Source organism: Microcebus murinus, chromosome 5 (assembly GCF_040939455.1).
Source record: "Microcebus murinus isolate Inina chromosome 5, M.murinus_Inina_mat1.0, whole genome shotgun sequence".
Taxonomy (NCBI): Eukaryota; Metazoa; Chordata; class Mammalia; order Primates; family Cheirogaleidae; genus Microcebus; species Microcebus murinus.
This window is the reverse complement of record NC_134108.1, coordinates 24,548,914-24,567,778: the sequence shown is the minus strand read 5'-3', so window position 1 is coordinate 24,567,778 and position 18,865 is coordinate 24,548,914. Positions and strand designations below refer to the sequence as shown.

The 18,865-nt window shown below is 37.7% G+C and overlaps 1 non-coding gene across 1 annotated transcript; it reads left to right on the top strand.

Moving 5' to 3' along the window:
- Window positions 1-18,527: 18,527 nt before the first annotated feature.
- Window positions 18,528-18,634, top strand: LOC142871198 (U6 spliceosomal RNA). Its single transcript, XR_012919462.1, has one exon. It is a non-coding gene; the product is annotated as a U6 spliceosomal RNA (small nuclear RNA).
- The last annotated feature ends 231 nt before the right edge of the window (window positions 18,635-18,865 follow it).

Below are 18,865 nucleotides of genomic sequence, written 5' to 3'. Positions count from 1 at the left end.
TGCTGTGAGCTAGGCTGACGCCACGGCACTCACTCTAGCCTGGATAACAAAGCGAGACTCTGTCTCAAAAAAAAAGAAAGACTAAAACTCTTCTCTTCATCCTGGTTCCCTATTTAACTAGCCACAACCTTTTCTTCCTCCTTTCCTTCATGGTCAAGCTTCTATAATAGAATAGATTGCATTATAGGTTTCTGAGTCCACAGCCATGCACTACAATCTGCTTTCTCACCCATCCTTCCTTTGCAATGTTCCTGCTGATGCTCCAGTGCCTCCCTGCTTGCTTTGGTCCTTGGATGTATGCTGCAGCCCACATTACTGACTGCTCCCACCTTCATGAAACTTCCTCCCCAGGTTTCTGCCATGCTCCTTATATTTAGTCATTCTATGTGATACTTTTGGAACTCTGGGAGCTCAAAGCTATAAATATAGTCTCCAGAAAATGCACATAGACCAGAAATGTGGCTTGTATTTTCCTGGACATCTAAAGTCAACATATAGATCCTCTAGGAATTGATGTCCCTCAGTTCTTAGAGGCAACCTGGGCAACTCAACTATGCCTATGACATTATCTATTGCTTAATTACTGATAATGCCCAAATCTGTATCTTCAAGCAGGATTCATAACTCAGTTCTTACTACTCACCAGCTATGTAGCCTTGGGAAAAGTAGTTCACCACTCCTATCTCAGTTCCTCATCTGTAAAATGGAAACCATAATGAGATAATCCTTACATGAGTTACAACATGTAAAGTGCTTATGTTAGAGTAGGAGATTAGGAGACAGGGCTGAGACTGAATGCAGGGCCTTGCAGAGTGGGTGCAAGTGTTAAAGTAAACAACCTTCAAGCAGAAGCTATCTAGAGGGGCCGAAACCCCCAGGCAAGAACTGCCTTCAACGGGCTTGTCAGCTACCTCTGCTATCTTACATGAACTTTTGCCAAATATTGTAATATTTGCATTGTGGTTTTAAAATTTCTCCACCCTTTAAATTGACAGTTCCAACACAAACATATAGTATGAAAATGGGAGGGAACCCAATTTTAGGAATTAGTACCCAAATTCTTAGTATAAGACAACCCCTTAGTCTTGAATATTCCTCCCATCAATTATTAAGACTTCAAAAGACCAAAAAGCAGACCCTCCTGGTACAGCTGCTCCTTTTGAGCTCGCCTGCTCTCTCTCTTAAGAATGCATTCTTGCTTTCTATCAATAAAAATCTGCTTGCTTTGGCTTACGTGGTATGTCCTAAATTCTTTTCCTGAGGATCACCAAGAACCTGAAAGAACCTCCACTCAAAGGATGGTAACACTTAGAAATCACATGGCACATAGTTGGTTAGTATTTAATAAATGTTTGTTATATAGCTAGGTATCTCCTTCTGCCTCTCCCCCTTCCTCTCCCCCTCTCTTTCCCCTTCCCCATCCTCCCTCCTTCTCTCTCTGTCCCAATTCAATATATTCAACTGATAAAGGACATTTCAATCCAAAATCCCCACATACGTGTCCAAAACCAAGCTCATCTACTCCACCCACCCTTCCTTCTGCATTTCTGTATCTGAACTTATCCTCACAGCACACCTCAGAGTCTTCGCTCCAGAATGATGGCCTAAATTCTTGGCTACAAATCAGCCACCCAGATTATGTTCCTCCGTCTTGTCTATTAAGGTATCCCAGGAGTCTATTAACCTTACTGAAATCACGTTGCCATTTTTCTGTTCTACAAGTAACCATCTCAAAAAGGAACTAAGGATCTGGGATCCAAAGACAGAAAATAGCTATAGAAAATGAAATGCAGCCATTAAATATCCTTTAAAATCTGCGCCAGAGCAGCTAGAAAAAATTCTCTATAGTTATTCAACTATAATACATAATGTTTACAAAGAATAAGTACAAAGAGAAAAGGAAACCTGATTCAGAACTAGTGCAATAAAATTTCTCATAGTGAATTTTACCAACACCATATTAGGAAGAAATTAGAAGTGCCAGAATTGTATTAATAGTATATATATTCTTTTTAGTTTGTTGTTTTCATATTTATGTTTTAGTTAACTGTTTAGTAAACTGCATGTGGTTCATTCCATAGTATGGATTATTCCCTGCACAGCTGTTTTCAGAGACCCAGCCTTTTGAAAATTCAGCTGGCCTTTGTCAATTGACGATATAAGAAATAGCTTACAAATTTGTTATATTGTATACTGAGAATACTCACTTCAGAAATTCCTTTTGAAACTGACAGTAGGAACAGCATTGCTTTTCAGAAGAAACAAGTACTTTTTTTTCTCTAATGATTAATTCAAATTTAAAACTAACCATAGTTCTCTTTTTACTTGGATTTCTGTAACAAATTTGGTTTCTGAGACAAATACATTATATTATAGTGTCTAGATGGCCCTCCAATGGGATGTATGCGTTCTAGTTACACTCAATACCACCACCACCTTGACTTATAAGCTTCCATTCTTTGTTTTTTTGTTTTGTTTTTTTTTTTGAGACAGAGTCTCGCACTGTCACCTGGGCTAGAATGCTGTGGAGTCAGCCTAGCTCACAGCAACCTCAAACTCCTGGGCTCAAGCAATCCTTCTGCCTCAGCCTCCTGAGGAGCTAGGACTACAGGCATGCGCAACCACATCTGACTAATTTTTCTATTTTTAGTAGAGACAGGATCTCACTCTTGCTCAGGCTGGTCTCAAACTCCTGACCTCAAGCGATCTTCCCGCCTCAGCCACCCAGAGTGCTAGGATTATAGGTATGAGCCACCACGCCTGGCCCTAACCTTCTATTTTCCATGGCCATGCTTTTAAAAATTTTTGCAGATACATTTTATATGTGCATCTTGCAAACTGCCTCAAATCCTTGGTGAAAAAGCTGAAGTGTGCATTAAATTTAATTTTTGGCTGAATTAATTATGGGTGCCATCATTCCCAATCCCCATGTTATTGTTTTTAATGTTCTGAGGTTGCGAACATTGTTTATGCATTATCCAGGGGAGGCAGCTGGATCCATTAAGCCCACCTGACAGATGCAGTGACCACCCTATTGCCCAGACTGGACAGACCAAGCACGTCCCTGAATCCTACCTGCACCACCTGGGTGTGCGAAATCATTTTATCCAAACAGGAGGCCCCCTCTCTCCCAGTGTCAATGTTCCAAGTATAGTTTCAGGAGATGATGAGGTGGGCCAGACAAATTTATTATTCCATAAAATCCTATTATCTTCCTTCTCCAATTTCCCTCATTCCTCATTTTCAGACTCTTCATTCTGAACCTCTCCATCCTCTCTCTTTTGGCCATTTAATTATTTCATTTTTATCCTAAGAAAGAAGCGGGGAAAACATTGCCAAATATTAGGCTATTAAAATTATGTGCCTGGGACAGGAAAAAAATTCAAGACCAATGCTCTGTAGTCAAAGTAGAAAATTAAAGAAATTCCTTTCTTATTTTGCAAAGCACTAGGAAAAAAAAGTTTCTTCTAGAATTATCTGTAGAGATTGTATTTCCTACCCATAGTAATTTTCTAAATTGTCTACTTCTTATTGACTATGAGGACCTAAGTAAGGCATAAAAAATTGTTTGTCCATTATGGAGAAGTTATTCTAAGTTCGGTTTCCTTGCTTTACTCTTCATTTTCATTTTCAACCATCAGTTAAACCTAATATTTGTATGTAACATTCCTCAAGAAAGTATGTAAATACAAGCAAGATATGATGTTCTTACTAATTAAATCTCCAGAAGAAAAATCTATACTAAGAGAAAAAATGCTTTCAGATATGTATAATCCTTTACTTCCACGTCTCATATCTCATGAAAGTGGCTAATTGTAATTATGGCTATTTCTTTTGAAAAATGCAAAATATTAGATTTTAAATTACCATACTTCAATAAAACTTAGTAAGGAAACACTGTCAGTAACAAAAAATTCATTATCTTGTGCAGGTAATTGATTATTTTTGTAATATTGCCCATCTCCAAGGATCAAAACCAAAGAGATTTTTCATTAATTTGAGGAACTAGAGCATTTTCAGAAATTTCCACAATCATATACCTTAGTCAGAGGTGGATTTAATGTGAAGATGATAAAAACAAAGCCTGAGAAACCCTAACTTTCTTCTTCTTGGGACCTGCAACTTATCAGATTTTTTTATAAATTTGGAAAAGTTGACTATTTGGGTATTCTTTTTACTTGAAGAGGGACTCCAAAATTGCATAAGCTTCAGCTAAATGAAACCTAGATCTATGCCTCTTCTCAATGAAAAGCAATTCAGTAGTTTATTTTTCTCCATAGTAAGACTATAACTACAGCACGCATCTCTCTTATATAAAATACTGTTTTAGCTGCATAAGGTGAATAAAAAAATCTGTGTCTATTTGGGTCATTTATATAATGCTATTATTAAGGTAATATGGAAGATACAGAAGCATGAGGGAGCCGTCTTGAGATAGCTCACCAGGGGCATTTTGTACACACTTCCTCAATTAAGAACAACTAAAATAGGAAGTAGATAATCACATTTTGAATATATCATTCAAGAGAGAAAACTGGAATTCAACAGAAAAGTGATAGGCAATACCTAAAGCAAGGAAGGGAAATGAAGTGAGGCAGCCTGCTCAGCTAGGATCAGCTGAGGTTGAGACAGACCACCAGATTTTGGGAAAGGGTAAGTGACAGAATCTCAGGGAACCACATTCTCGCCTTCTCACCATGGACTCCTGCAATCCTAGCCACAGGAGAGCCCCTTGACCCTCCAGAGCCCTGGAACTAACATAGGGACCTGCCAGGACGGCGTATGATGGCACTGCCCCAAGGAGGAGGCTCGTGCTAGGCGCCTCACATTCCCCGTGACCTTAGAAACTATGGCAACGTGCCATTTTAGAACTCTGCCCCCAACAGACTGCGCACCACCCCAAAGCCCAGTGGCACAGGGACTGAGGCACAAGAGAAGCAATATCTGCTGCCTCCCTCCCAACACCCTGGGTTTAGGTATAAGCGACTTCAGGCTGGCACACGCAGGGCAGGGGGTGTCATTTATTTATTTATTTTTCCAGTTGTTTTAGATGAGCTGAGAGTGTCATTTTAGAGCCCCATCCCCCACAGACTGCACATCATCCTGGAGCCCAGAAGTGCTGGAATTGGGGCCCAAGAGAAGAGATAGCTGCTGACCCAAGGACTTAGGCACAAGTGACCGCAAGGTACCACACCCAGGACGGAGGTCCAAGTGGCATGTATGCTGCAGCCCCCCCATCTGCCAGCATTAGCTACTATCACTGAATGTGCCCCCACCCCTAGTGTCAGGGCAGCAGGGTGGCCACTGCTGCTTCCCACCAGAGCATTCTGGTGGCCTAGGGACTGCCCTGCCCCTGCTCCTGCCTACCAACAGCTAGCACCTGGCTTTATCCCTCTCCTCATGCTAGAACAGACAGTCTGGAGGCCAGGGATTGCCCAGCCCAGTCCACCACTATTGGCACATAAACACTCCTTCCAGGAGGCTGTACCTCCTGGTACCACCTGCTACCACCACAACTGTCACCTACCTGCATACATCACCTGCAGGCCTCGAGACTCATCCACCCAGCCCATTGCAGCCAGCACCAATGCCAGCACACACTGCTTGGGACCCAGAGGGTTATCCTGCCACTGTGAGTGCTATCACTCCTATAACACCAGCTACCCAGGGGCCTAAGAACCTGCCAACCTGTCTGGCTCATGGCTGCACCTACCAGCATCTGAGTAAGCCACCTGGAGTCCCAAGATCACTCTACTTTTATCCCTTAACACCACTGCCAGTGTACACCACCCTAGGGCCCAAAGAGAGACATGATCAGGCCACAGATACCACCACTGGGATACAAAGAACTGGTCTCCCCAGCAGAACTGCACCACAGCTTCCACTAATAACTACACCCTAAGCCACCAAGGAAATCTCAGATACCACTGACACTGTTTGCAGCCAAAGAAATCATACAGAGATACACTATTGCATGGATCCAGGATTTTGATTCTGGGCCAAAGTGCCCCACCCAACCAACACCATAGATTCATCCTCAGAAACAGTTCTCTATAACAGTAAATTCAAAAAACTGGAAGAAGCAACTATTACACAAGATGTGTAGATATCAATGTAAGGATACAGAAAGCATGAAAAGCAAGGAAATATGACACCTCCAAAGAAACACAATAATTACAAAGCAACCAATCCCAATCAAAAATAAATTCATGAAATCCCAGAAAAAGAATTCAAATTACTGATTCTAAAGAAGCTCAGTGAGATTTAAGAAAATTCCTAAAAACAATACAAAGAAATCATAAAAACAATTTAGGATATGAATGAGAAATTTACCAAAGAGATAGATACCATAAAGAAGAACCAAACAAAAATTCTGGAACAGAAGAAGCCATTGAATAAACTACAAAATATATTTGAAAGCTTCAGAAATAAACTAGATCAAGCAGAAGAAATAATCTCAGAATTTGAAGACAGGTCTTTTGAAATAACCCAGTCAGATAAAACTTTTTAAAAAGAATAAACAAAACCTTCATGACATATGGGACCCCTTAAAACAACCAAATATACAAATTATCAGTATTCCATAAGATGAAGAGAAAACAAAAGGGTTTGAAAACCTACTTAACAAAATAATAAATGAAAAATTTCTAAGTCTAGCAAGCAATTTAGACATCCAGATACAGGAGGCTCAGGGATCCCCAGACAGATACAGTTCAAAAAGGGTTTCTCCATGGCACCTTATAGCCAAAATGTCTAAAGTCATTGACAGAGTGACTAGACACAAGAGAAAAGGATCTAGTCACCTATAAAGGAAGCCTCATCATAATAACAGTGAATTTTTCTTCAGAAACCTTACAAGCCAGAAGAGAATAGGATGATACATTCAAAGTGCCAGAAGAATACTTCCAGCCAAAGATAGTATATCCAGCAAAATTATTTTTTATAAATGAAGGAGAAATAAAATCTTTCCCAGGCAAGCAAAAGCTGAGGGAATTCATCACCACTAGACCAGTTCCATAAGAAATGCTCAAGGGAGTCCTAAACCTGAAAGTGAAATGATGACATTTACTATTATGAAAACACATGAAAGTGCAAAACACACAAAGCAAACACACAAATCAGAAAGAGAAAGGATTCAAATGGTACTACAACAAATAACTGCCAAACTACAATGACAAACAATAAGAGAAAAGAATGGAAGAAAGAATATACAAAACAACCAGAAAACCATTAACAATATGATAGGAACAAAAACTCACATATCAATAATAACCTTGAATATAAATGGATTAAATTCTCTGTTTAAAAGATATAGATATCTTTTTGGCTGAGTAGATTTAAAAAATGATCTAAGTATGCTGCCTAAAAGAAACATACTTTACCTGTAAAGACATGTATAGACTGAAAGTAAAGGGATGGAAAAAGGCATTCCACATCAATGGAAACCAAAAGCAGGCAGGAGTAACTATTATACAATTATATCAAATAAAACAGACTTTAGGCTAAAAACAGTAAAAAAAAAAAAAAAACAAAAAAAAACCAAAGAGGTCATTATATAATGATGAAGGGAACAATCTAGAAAAAGGAAATAATTCTAATATATATGCATCCAACACTGAAACACCCAGTTTCATAAAGCAATTATTACTAGATCTAAGGAGAGTATTATACTCCAAAACACTAACTGTGGGGAACTTTAACACCCCATTGTCAGCATTAAACTGATTATCTAGACAAAAAATCATCAAAGAAACATTGGATTTAAGATGAACTTCAGATCAAATAGATCTAACAGACATTTACAAAAATTATATTTAATAAGTACAGAATATACATTCTCCTGATCAGCTCATGGAATATTATCTAGGAAAGATCATATGTTAGGCTACAAAAGAAGTCTCAACAAATTTAGAAAAATCAAAATCATATCAAGTATCTCCTCAGACCACAATGGAATAAAACTAGAAATTGATACCAAGATGAACTTTGGAAACTATACAAATATATGGAAATTAAACAATATGCTTGAACAACCATTGGATCAATGAAGAAATTAAGATGGAAATCAAAAACTTTCTTGAAACAAATGAAAAATGGAAATACAGCATACCAAAATCTATGGGATACAGAAAAAGCAGTACTCAGAGGGAAGTTTATAGTAAAAACACCTATATAAAAAATAGAAAGATTTTAGATAGGCAATCTAACAATGCTCCTCAAGGAACTAGAAAAGCAAACCCCAAATTACCAGAAGGAAAGACATAATAAAGATCAGAGCAGAACTAAATAAAATAGAGGTTAAAAAAAACCACAAAGGATCAATTAAATGAAAAGTTGGTTCTTCAAAAAGATAAACAAAATTAATAAACCACTAGCTAGACTAACCAAGAAAAGGAGCAAGAAGACCCAAATAAACAAGATCAGAAATGAAAAAGGAGACATTACAACTGATACCACAGAACACAAAAGATCATCAGAGACTATTATGAACAACTATGTACAAGCAAACTGGAAAACTTAGAGGAAATGGATAAATTCCTACCAAGATTTAATCAGGAAGAAACAGAAAACCTGAACAGACCAATAATGAGTAGCAAGATTGAATCAGTAATAAAAAGTCTCCCAGTGAAGAAAATCTTAAGACCAGATGGATTCACTGCTGAATTGTATTAAACTTATAAAGAAGAACTAATACCAATCTTTCTCAAACTATTACTAAAATTTAGGCCGGGCGCTGTGGCTCACGCCTGTAATCCTAGCTCTTGGGAGGCCGAGGCGGGCGGATTGCTCAAGGTCAGGAGTTCAAAACCAGCCTGAGCAAGAGCGAGACCCCGTCTCTACTATAAATAGAAAGAAATTAATTGGCCAACTGATATATATATAAAAAATTAGCCGGGCATGGTGGCGCATGCCTGTAGTCCCAGCTACCCGGGAGGCTGAGGCAGAAGGATCACTTGAGCCCAGGAGTTTGAGGTTGCTGTGAGCTAGGCTGACGCCATGGCACTCACTCTAGCCTGGGCAACAAAGTGAGACTCTGTCTCAAAAAAAAAAAAAAAAAGAAAAAAAAATTTAAATACGAGAGAATTCTCCATAACTCATTCCATGGGGCCAGCATTACCCTGATACCAAAACCAGACAAAGATCTGACAAAAAAAGAAAACTACAGGCCAATGTCCCTGATGACCATTGATACAATAAAATACTAGCAAACAAAATTCAACAGAACATTAAAAAGATAATATACAGTGATCAAGTGGGATTTATATCAGGGACACAAGAATGGTTCAACATATATAAATCAATAATCAAGATACATCATATCAACAAAATGAAGGGAAAAAATATGATCATCTCAATAGATGCAGAAGAAGTATTTGATAAAATTCAGCATTCTTTCATGACACCAACTTGCAACAAACTAGAAATAAAAGGAATATACCTTAAATTAATAAAGGCCATACATGACAAAGCCATAGCTAACATCATACTAAATGGGGGAAAGTTGAAAGCATTTCTTCTAGAACTAGAAGAAGACACAGATGTCCCCTTTCACCGCTCTTTTTCAACATAGTACTGGAAGTCCTAGCAGGCAACAGAAAGAAATAAAAGGCATCCAAATTTGAAAAGAAGTCACATTATCCTTTGTTGCAGATGGTATGATTTTATACAGAGTAAAACATAAAGAATTTACCAAAAAATTCTTAGAGCCAATAAACAAATTCAGTAAAGTTGCAGGATACAAAATCAACATACAAAAATTAGTGTTTCTATACACCAATAATGAAATAGCTGAAAAATAAATCAAAAAAGCAATTCTGAGCAAAAAGAATAATGCTGGTGGCATCACATTACCTGACTTCAAAATACAATGCAAGGCTATAGTAACCCAAACAGCATAGTATTAGTATAAAAATAAATGCAAGGACCAGTGGGACAGAATAGAGAACCCAGAAATAAATCCACATATTTACAGCCAACTGATTTTTGACAAAGGCACCAAGAACATACACTGGGGAAAGGACACCCTCTTTAATAAATGGTGGTGGAAAAACTAGATATCCATATGCATAGGAATTAAACTGGACTCCTATCTCTCACCATATACAAAAATCAACTCAAGATGGATGGAAGACTTAAACGTAAGACCCAAAACCATAAAATTACTAGGGAGAACATAAACAAAACACTTCAGGCAAAACAAACAAAACACTTCTAGGTAAAAATTTATGGCTAAGACTTCAAAAGCATGGAGAACTATTATAAAACAAAAATATACAAATGATTCTATATTGAACTGAAAAGCTTTTGCACAGCAAAGGAAACAATCATAGGGGGAAGAGACAACCTACAGAAAGAAAGAGAAAATATTCGCAGACTATATATCTATCTTACAATGGACTAATATTCAGATTATACAAGGAACTCAACTCCACAATTAAAAAAACAAATAATCCCACTAAAAAGTAGTCAAAAGGACATGAATAAACAATTCACAAAATAAGACATACAAATGGACAATAGGTATATGAAGAAATGCTCAACATCAGTAATCATCAGGGAAATGCAAATCAAAACCACCATGAGATATCATATTACCCAAGTTAGCATGGCTATTACTCAAAAGACAAAAGATAACAGATGCTGGCAAGGATGTGGAGAAAGGAGACTCTTACACACTATTGGTAGGAATGTAAATTAGTACAACAAATATGGAAAGCAGTATGGAGGTTCCTCAAAAAACTGAAAGTAGAACTACTATACAATCCAGAAATCCCACTTCTGGGTATCTATCCAAGGGAAAAGAAATCAGTATATCAGAGAGATGCCTGCACTTGCATGTTTATCACCGCACTATTCACAATAGTGAAGACATGGAATCAACCTAGGTGCCCATCAACAGATAAATGGATAAAGAAATTGTTGTATACATACATAATGGAATACTATTTGAACATAAAAATAAGAATGAAATTATGTTTTTGCAACAACATGTATTGAACTCAAAGTCATTAAGTGAAATAAGCCAGGCACAGAAGGACAAATGCCACATGTTATCACTCATATGTGGAAGCTAAAAAAGTTGATCTTATAAAGGTAGAAAGTAGAATGATAGACACTAGAGACTGGGAAAGAGGGGTGGCTGGGAGTGGGGAGTGAAGAGATATAGGTTAATGGGTACCAACATATAGTTAGATAAGTTCTATCATTCAACAGCAGAGTGATTATAGTTAAAAGCAATGTATTTTATATTTCAAAGTAGCTAGAAGAGAGAACTTAAATTGTTCCCAACACATAGAAATGATAAATACTCAAAGTGAATGATACGTCAGATACCTGACTTGATCATTACACATTCTATGCATGTAACAAAATATCACCTGTACTCCATAAATATGTAAAATATTATGTACCAATAAAAAATAATTAAAAAAATAAAGTAATATGGGGACAAGTGCAGTGCCTGTAATCCCAGCACTTTGGGAGGCCAAGGTGAGAGGATTGTTTGAGACCAGGAGCTCGAGACCAGCCTGGGTAACACAGTGAAACCCGATCTCTTAAAAAGAAAAAGAAAAAGAAAATGTAATGTGGTAAAATGACTTTTTAAATATTCAAATAAGTCCCACCATAATTTCAATGATTAGCTTTTAACTTCTGTTAATAATTTAACCATAATTCACATTACCTAATAAACTAGGGGAATTGGCAATAATTTAATATGCAATCAATCTGGTCATAGACATGGCTCATATCTTTAGAGGCACAATATATCTATCTTGTGCCTCTAAAGAATTGATATAATACCCCCGGCATCTCTGCTTTCAGAACAAAGTATATTTTAAAAAAAACACCAATATATTAAGACAATAAAAATTTACATGTGCATTATGACCTGTTGGCAAGGAGATTAAAGTTTTATCAAATGAGAACATTTATGAAATATGAGGATTTTTCATCAAAGAATACCCTTTCTGTAGTTTAAATCTGCAATTATAGTCCCAACCAGGCTTGCTAATCTTAGCAACCAGGAAGTTAGAAAGAGAGAAAGGTAATTCACAAGACAGCTTGGTACCCAAAACCACCTAGATTTTTGTGGTCCATAGTCAACACCTCAAATTATACTGAGAAACAAACAGGCAGCCAAAGGGAAATGTAGAGTACACTTCTGAGCAAGCTATAATTTTCTGCCTTGTAGTTTGTGCCTCTCCATTGTAAAGTGGCTCCAGTCTGCATGATCTGCAGCTTCCAGTTGGCCCCTTAGAGTGTGCTGCAGACACCCAGCCCAAAGTTCATGATGACCATCTAGCATAGTGCTCCCAGAAGCTGTCATGGAGTTCTACCCATAGGAGGTGCTCACCCCTAAATATCTGTTGGCAATAATACCATGATGATTATGGCAAGCCAATACTGACCACGTATTCCCTGGCTGACCTTGTGCACGAAGTTGTGGATCAAGTTCTGTGTCCCTTCCACAAAGTTTCTTATATTATACTTGAATCATGGTACTGATTCCATGGTTGAAATAAAAGACTCAGTGAAGTGCTTTTTCACCTTGAGAGTGAAGAGATTAGGTCAAGGTCAAGTGTATCAAACTCGAGGGTAGGAAGGGTGAGTAGAAAGCTGACAATATGAGAAAGTGTCCTGGTGTCTGAGTTATGACAGTGACTTCCTGCTTTAAAAATGACTGAAATTTTTGAGGCACCTACCATGTACTAGGCATTATGCCAAGGGATGTTCATGCCTTATCTCATTTTATATCTACAAACAGGTCTGTGAGAAAGGTTTTATTATTACTACCATTTTTCAGATAAGAAACAGATTCAGAAAGGTGGTATAACAGTGAACAGCTAGTATGTGAGAAAGGGGCACTGGATTTAAACTTAGTCTGCTGACTCAAGAGCTTAGAAACATTATGCCAATGATTCTCAAAGTTTGAAAATGAATCTCTGGCAATTGTGACAGGATTTTATTTGGTGCACAGATGCTTCATTAAATATCGTGAAAGTCATTAAGGTATTTCCATTTTTCTTTCCCTATCAAGAAGAAAGACTCAGTATGGTGCTAAATCACCAACACCTCTCTAACCCTTGCTGATCTCTCTTTGTAAACAATGAGACCAAGCCAGGGCTGAGCCTTTAGCAGGCAGTAGTATGTGACTAGAATTTAACAAGTTTTTTCACAATATTTCTTTTCATTTATTTAATTGTAGGCAGTAACATGTGTTTTTCCTTATGCAGTGAAACACATTTTTCCTTTCCAGTAAATATATTTAAATAGTGAGCATATTTAAAGAAAAATAGTATATAAATATGATCAGCTTTATAAGTATGCTATAGTCCCTAGTTATCCAATCAAACACCAATCCAGGGGTTGCTCTGAAAGTATTTTATAGATGAGGTTAAAGTCCCTAATCTCTTGACTATAAGTAAAGGAGATTATTTTAGATTATCTGGTGGGCCCAATGTAATCACAAGGATGTCTATATGGGAAAAGAGGAAAGCAAGAGAGTTAGAGAAGGAAATGTGATGACAAGCAGAGCTCAGAGTGATGCTGTCACAAGCCAAGGAATGTGGGCAGCCACTAAAAGCCAGGCAAGGAGGCAAGGAAATGGATTCTCCCCTAGAGTACCCTGAAGGAATGCTGCCCTGTTGACACTTTGACTTTAGCCTACTGTCAACTTAAAAATCATTGGATCTTTAAATTTGGAGAAGACAGCTTTGTTTCTTACAAAGGGTTATAGCCTGTAGCCTGGCCATCCTAACAGGCTGGGAAGCAGAGCTTCCAGCAAAAACTGAAAACAGGCACTTTGAAGGAGGAAAAGTGAGATAGGAATTTATGCTGAACAGGTTTGTACATATTTAACAGGAGGAACTATGAATATTCACCAAGCCGTGGTGTGTGCATGCATAGTAAGCAAATATGTATGTTACATACACCGCCATGTTCACTTCGGGGTGGAGATCTATCATTTAAATGTATTGCGGTTAGGCTCTATATGTCAAAATGTGAAGCTGAGGACAACAGGCACTTAAGTGCATAGCCTCTGTAAAGCAAGCCAGAACCAGTTCATGGTCAGTGGTCTCTTAGCAGGAGAAAGTTACTGAAATCTGTCTCTCCTCCAATTAGAGCTGTAGTTATTATGGCTTGTGGAATGCGGGTGGGGGTCAGTAAGTCAGTGTCTGGTGGTTGGTGAGTTGAAATTGTTTCAACATTGCTTAACTTGAGGCCAATATTTAGCTGCTAGAAAAAAAAAAAGAAAAAACCTTGTGGCAGTTAGGACATAGTTTATTCTCTACATGTAGAGGTGCATAATTTAACCCTTGCCTGGCATGCCCTCAGGCCTTGTTTGTAATTTGGTTATCTTATTGCCACAGCACTTATTCTGTTAGTCTTATGATCTCTATTTTAACACCAGTGAAATTTATTTTGGATTTCTGACCCCTAGAACTGTAAGAGAATAAATCTATGTTGTACTACCACTAAGTCTGTGGTTATTTGTTACAGCAGCAATAGGAAAGTAACACATTAGTCTGTGAGTTTTGCCAAGCCACAAATAACAGAGTGGGCCAGTTGGTACCTAGTTGCAATATCTACCTAGAAATCTAAGACAGAACTGCTTATTAGACAATTTAGAGAGAATAGCACTTTCCTCGCTGAAGTTTGAAATATGTTAGATGATACCTGTTAAGATGTTATTTGGTGCATAGTAGGTGCTCAGTACGCATCTGGGGAGTGGATGGGTAATGAGGTTCGAGCAAGTGAGAGGGAAAGCAATGAATCCCTGTGAGCAAGCTCTGGGATGAGCCTTGTGTTTGCCATGTGAGGATGGTTACCTGCCTCAATAGGAAAAGTAGAAAGGTAGCCTGGTCCACCATGAGGAATCAGTCTTAGGACTCAAGGTTTGCTGCTTCTTTATGAACGTCTTGGCTGATATCAGCTTCCAGTCCTTTTGATGCTCTGCTCTTTTGTTGGTTGAACTTCTTAACCATCTTTAGGTCTGATCATCAGTGACTATAACTCTTTGGTATAGCATTTTCCTAGAAATTGTTCTCCTTTCTGGCTTACAACTTCCCATTTAACCTAAACTTCTTGGTTTGTCCTAATCCCTGTTTCATTGTCTAGCTGCTGGTGTTATTCTTGTCTGAATCTTCAATCCTTATTTAAATCTTACAGCATTCCTTAAGGAAGCAGTTTAACTCATCCTAGGTAATGACTTCTAGTCACTCTACTTGACCTTTTTTCTAGATTTTAAATTTAGGACCCAAGACTTTTTATTTTTTAAAGTAGTATATAACCATAGATTATTTATTTTAAAAATGGTATTATATTTTAAAATAATATATGTGAATTTAAAACTATTACATGTATAAAAGACATTGAACTCACCTTGAACCATAGTTTCTTTCTCCAGCAGGAGGTATATATGTGTATGTACATGTGTGTGTGTAAGAGAATTATTCTTCCAGAAATTTTCTCTGCACATACAAGGCTACATCTGTATCTTTGTCCTTTAACAGTAGCAGCACTCTGTACATTGTTCTGCACTTCAATTTTTTTTTTTTTACTTAAAACACACAATAAAAATAATACTTCGTGAGGTTTTGTGAGGGTTAAATGAGTTAATCTTTAGTTCATCCCTGAGTACTCTATGAGGGTTTGTTAAATAAAAAACATAGATTTCCTTTGACATGAAACTTCTAAGACTCTACAAGATGTTATTTAAAATTAGAGGACCCACCCTGTCATTAATTTTTATTATCCCATATTCTCTTCAAATAATGCTTAATAAATTATTTTATACTCCTATACTCAATATAAACTTGCAAGTTTGTTTACTTTTTGAAGAATTATTTTATGTAGAATTTGTCATTAATGACTCAGTCTGTAAACTTGTAACTTGATATGATTTTGAAATATACATAAATCACAGTTTGTGTAATTTTTTCTCTGATTTTGAGTATTTGTGGTCTTTTTTTTTTTTGAGACAAGTCTCACTCAGTTGCCTAGTCTAGAGTGCCATGGTGTCAGCTTAGGTCATAGCAACCTCAAACTTCTGGGCTCAAGTGATCCTACTGCCTGAGCCTCCCAAGTAGCTGGGACTACAGGTGTTTGCCACCATGCCCGAGTAATGTTTTTTATATATATATTTTTTTGTTGCCCAGCTGATTTCTTTCTATTTTTAGTAGAGATGGGGTCTTGCTCTTGCTCAGGCTGGCGTTGAACTCCTGACCTCAAGCAATCCCCCTGCCTTGGCCTCCCTAACCCTAACCCTAACCCTAACCGGACTGTGGACGGCAGTAGGCCAAGGCTTTTCCTAGTGCTAGAATTACAGGTGTGAGCCACCACGCCTGGCCAAGTATTTGTGTTCTTTCTCTCGCTTTCTTTTTTTTTTTTTTTTTTTTTTTGAGATAGGGTCTCACTCTGTCACCCAGGGTGGAAAGCAGTGGCGTCATCATAGTTCACTGCAATCTCCAACCCCTGGGCTCAAGCAATCCTCCTGGTTCAGCCTCCTGAGTAGCTGGGACTACAGGTGCGTGCCACCACACACAGCTAATTTTTAAATTTTTGTAGAGATCAGGCTCTCTCAACATTGCTCAGGCTGGTCTTGAACTCCTGGGCTCAAGCAATCCTCTCACCTTGGCTTCCCAAAATGCTGGGGTTACAGGTGTGAGTGACCATGGCCAGCCATTTGTGCTATTTCTAACTTTTTGCTATAATATATAGAACTACTAAAGTAAAAAAATCTTAAAATGTAGAGAAATCTTAGAAGTCATGTTTCTTTAATACAGCATATCCTGTGACATTTCAGATTGCCTAGCCTCTGCTGAACACATCTTGTGAAACTTACTGGAAAAACCCATTACAGAAAAACCCATTTTGTTTTTCTATTTTGAACTGTTGTGTTACAAAGTTCGATACCTTTAGCCCCACCTATCCCTTGTGCAGGCCTAATTCTATCCCATCCTTCATTTCCAGCCTGGCCTCCACACCTGAGGTCAAGGCTGTCACCCTGTTCCCTAATCCATAGGCACCCATAATCCAACAATGACATCAACTTTTAAAATAAAATCTTCATTTTTTGTGGAATATTTTTAAAGAGTTTTATAATATGCTTAGTTTTGATATGTTCATACTTTTGTAAAAATGTTATAAGAAATGTATTTGCTAGCTGAGCAAATATAAAACAAATATTTTATATACACTTACACACACACACACACACACACACACACACTGATAGGTACCATGGAAAAACTGGATAGGAGTGTTGCTCGACATGTATTTTCAACTTAATTTCTCTTATTAAATTATTACTGGGTAATTCAATTGGCAAAGTAATCATTATCACTAAGTGAGCTACATAAACTCTTAAGACTGAATTTCTAACACAAATTCAATTTAAGACACCATCAGCTGCTCTGCTAAACAGAGTTCCATGGAGAACCAGAATCTGTCCTCTGATGGCTCAGGATGAGAATAAAAAGGACTATATAATCACTACAATGAATCAGAAAGTTGTGAAAAGTAGACATTATTCTTAGTGGGGTTTTTCTGATGTTCTTTATATGAGAACTTTTAGCCCCAGGAATTCTGAAGAGGTTTAAATAAATACTGAGATAACAATTTAAACATTCCAATTTCAAGGAGAGAATGGAAAAAAAGTTTAAAATAATTTCATAAATGGAGGTCTTTCCAGGATTTAAAAACAAATGTTACCTTAGGACACTCTAGGCACAATTATAATAAAATTGTAGTTGGAGCTGAATGCACGGAATATAAAATCCCATGGATGGAGTATAAACTCCATGAGGGCAGGGAGCTTGTCTTTCCTGTACTCTGGGACACCCTTTCACACAGAACAGAGCCTGACCCATTGTAGGCACTGAAACAAACAAAAAATCCAATTGAAAATGAGACATTATTATGATCATATATATCAATATAAACATATGAATAAATATTCAAACCTATAATAAATTGTTAAGTAATCCTGAGAACAAAGACTAAATCATTTTTACCACAAACTTTATATTTTATTGAGACTTACAAAAACTGAAAGAACTCGTCACCAGGCAGACCCCTGCATTAAGAAATATTAGAGATGGTGCTTCAGGCAGAAGAAAAATGGTATCAGCAAGAAATATGGGTCATAAAAAGGGATAAAGGGCCGGGCGCGGTAGCTCACGCCTGTAATCCTAGCTCTTGGGAGGCCGAGGCGGGCGGATTGCTCAAGGTCAGGAGTTCAAAACCAGCCTGAGCAAGAGCGAGACCCCGTCTCTACTATAAATAGAAAGAAATTAATTGGCCAACTGATATATATATAAAAAATTAGCCGGGCATGGTGGCGCATGCCTGTAGTCCCAGCTACTCGGGAGGCTGAGGCAGAAGGATCGCTCGAGCCCAGGAGTTTGAGGTTGCTGTGAGCTAGGCTGACGCCATGGCACTCACACTAGCCTGGACAACAAACCGAGACTCTGTCTCAAAAAAAAAAAAAAAAAAAAAAAAAAAAAGAGATAAAGAACACTGGAGTGCTTGCTTTGGCAGCACATATGCTAAAATTGGAACGATACAAAGAAGATTAGCATGGCCCCTACGCAAGGATGACATGCAAATTCATGAAGTGTTCCATATTAAAAAAAATAAAATAACACTGGAAATAGTAACTATATGGGTAAACTATAAAGATGTTTTCCTCCCTTTATTTGTCTCTAAATGACAATTGAATGTGTTATAGCAGTATATTATAGAGTTAATATCACACGAATAAGTAAAATGTATGTCACCAATCACATAAAGGCTAGAAAGGAAGTGTGTTAGTCCCTTGTGTTGCTATAAAGGAATACCTAAGACTGGGTAATTTATAAAG